This window comes from Tiliqua scincoides, chromosome 3, assembly GCF_035046505.1.
Source record: "Tiliqua scincoides isolate rTilSci1 chromosome 3, rTilSci1.hap2, whole genome shotgun sequence".
NCBI lineage: Eukaryota > Metazoa > Chordata > Lepidosauria > Squamata > Scincidae > Tiliqua > Tiliqua scincoides.
In genome coordinates this window covers 159,158,198-159,160,937 of record NC_089823.1, presented here as the reverse complement: position 1 = coordinate 159,160,937, position 2,740 = coordinate 159,158,198, and the positions used below count along the sequence as shown (strand labels likewise).

Sequence of the window (2,740 nt, the reverse complement as noted above, 5' to 3'; positions counted from 1 at the left end):
TATGTCTGAGGGCCCAATCCTATCCAACTTTCTAGTGCCGACGCAGCCCTAAGATAAGGGAACAAATGTTCCTTTGCCTTGAGAAGGCCTCCGTGACCCCACCACCACCATAGGATGAAGCACACGCCCCATTGGCACAGCCGCATCAGTGCCAGAAAGTTGGATAGAATTGGGCCCTGTCCCTTACAAAAACTTTCATATGAAAATGCTCTAGTTCAAAACACAATCTTGAGCTGCATTTAGCAGACCCTGAGATGTATTTGGAGACTATCATTGAAAGACAGTTATGGTGATTTCTATTGCTTTTTAACCCGTTTGTGCCTGGCCCACAGGTGTACACATTTGGTCCCTGTTGCATATATGCAACATTGGGCAGAAATTTAACCAAAAAACAAAAAAAAAGTTCACAATGCAATTTGTGTAGCCCAATAAATAAAACCCCAGAGGGCTCACCATCTGAAAAAGATCAAAAAGACACATCAGCACAGCCACTGAAAAGGTGTTGTCGTGTTGAGGTGAAGATGGACAGTTGTGATAAGAACGTCTCCATGTCTCTCTTGGTATAGGTGCCTTGTTAACCAGTTAGCAGGAGTTACATGCAGGAGTTTTATATAGTTATAGAAAACACATTTTGCAGAAGAAAATCTCCTCCTTACATGTGATATAGGGTAATACATCCAAAACCACGTAAACCTATGTTGAAATTAGGCAGCGTGACAAAGATCATACAAAACAGATTTTATATGAATATTAACTAACAGGAATCTGATCAGATGTCTATCCTACAGAGAGGGACCATACATTTTACCCAGCTCCCCCAAAGAAGTATAGACAAACTGAATATTGTTTTACTTTGCAAATTCTCTTAAAAACAGATCTTGGAAAATGTCAGTGAATCTCCTGTGGCACATGTAGCTTACAAGAATAGAATCTTAAACCAACATGCTCAAAGTAGATGCAAGCATCTGAATACAGTAATTTTCTGAATACAGTTCTTTTACAGAGCCACATTAAGGATTATTAAAGAAGAATGTGTCAAATAATTCAAATTCAGCAACCTCTCTAAAGGACAATATGCAAGGTTGTGAAAGTAAGCATGAAAGTCCACTTCCTTAAAATCTGATTAAACAAACAAAAAAGGAGAGAGAATTGATATAGAACATGAAGACCTTTGAGTTTCCTAACAGGACAGCATTGTATACTATTTATTTACACTTCTTCAGTGTTTGTCCCATATAGTGGTGGGGTTCACTATTCTGGATTAGAGTCACCATTTCTCTCGGTTGCGGGCTTGGTCCAGGTGTAGGTGAGTGATTTTCATGGCACCATGCAACATGTCAAGCCAGCACTGCTTCAGTTGCCCCTTTGCTTGTTTGCTGTTGAACTCCAACTGAAGGTCTTTCTGCACCAGCATATCATCAGCTTTCCTTATCTTGTCGGCAATCAGCAATAAATCTCCCCAGCCTCTCTTCTGGGGCAAAGGTTTGTGATGGCACCTCCCCACAGGCTGTCGCCACCCCCATGTGAAAATCCGCACCCCCTATTCACCTGAGGCTCACGGAGCCTTGTGCAACCCAGGGCTGTGTTGGGGAAGCCTCCCTGAGGTTCCCAGATACTATAAACTATGCTTCCAGAAAACCGGAAGCACAGTTTCCTATCCGGTCGGGAGCCTCAGAGAGGCTTCTGTGAGGTCCTAGAAGCTCACGCCCAGGGCTTTAGCCCCATCTAAGTTCATGGCAGGTCCGCCACTGTCAGCTGTTGGAGCGACGCCATATCGCTGCCGGATGTCGTCATTGCAAACGTGGTCAAAGTGAGTAATATCACAAATCCAGTGAAGCATCTTTGTCTCCATGATACTAAGATGGCATTCAGCTTCTTTCATCAGCGACCAACATTCAGCTTCATAGAGTGTGACTGGCCAGATGACCATCCAATAGGTCTTCGATTTAAGACGGTCACTGATCTTCCTGTCGCAGAGTACACCGGTTACCGTGAGCCACTTTGTACAGGCTGCATTTATTCATGTGATGGTCTCATGACTCAGGCTGCTGTCAGTTGCAAACATTGAGCCAAGGTACCAGAATATTTCAGCACGTGGCAGGTCGATACCATTTACACGGATTGTCCCAGGCTCGCCGAGGTCCATCATCATGTACTCCATCTTCTTGACGTTGAAACGGAGGCCAAACTATGCAAGATGGTTACTCCAAGCTTGCACTTACTGTTCAAGGTCTGCCTTGTTGTCGGACCCAAGGAGAACATCATCTGCATAGAGAAGTGTCCACGGCGCTGGTTTTTTGCAGTTCACGGGTGATGATGTCCATCACTGTGATGAACAGAGATGAGAGAGTGCCGAGCGTTGGTGGATGCTGACAGTAATGTGGAAGTACACTATTTATTTACTCTGTTTGAATTATTTATATCCCACTTTTCTTATCATTGATGGCTCACAGAAGCAAGTTTTAAAAAATTAAAATATATATACAAATTCATAATATATTACAATTTAATTTAAAAACAGTAAAGTATCGACATTCCATTTTTAATAGCCCATTAAATGACTAATCTAAAAGTGAGGGTGAAAGCAACCAATCAAAGCAAACCGATCAAAGGTGGTGCTCAATCATAGCTTAAAACAACCTGTGGGAAGACCATAGAATCTCATTAACAAAACCCAGGTTCCAATCCTATCCCCCACCTAAAAAGGCATGCACTGCACCCAGCAGTGGGTAGAGGCGAG

The 2,740-nt window shown here is 43.0% G+C and overlaps 1 pseudogene; it reads right to left on the bottom strand.

Annotated features, from left to right (window-relative positions):
• Positions 1-1,693: 1,693 nt before the first annotated feature.
• Positions 1,694-2,374, bottom strand: LOC136645166 (uncharacterized; annotated as a pseudogene).
• Between the last annotated feature and the right edge of the window lie 366 nt (positions 2,375-2,740).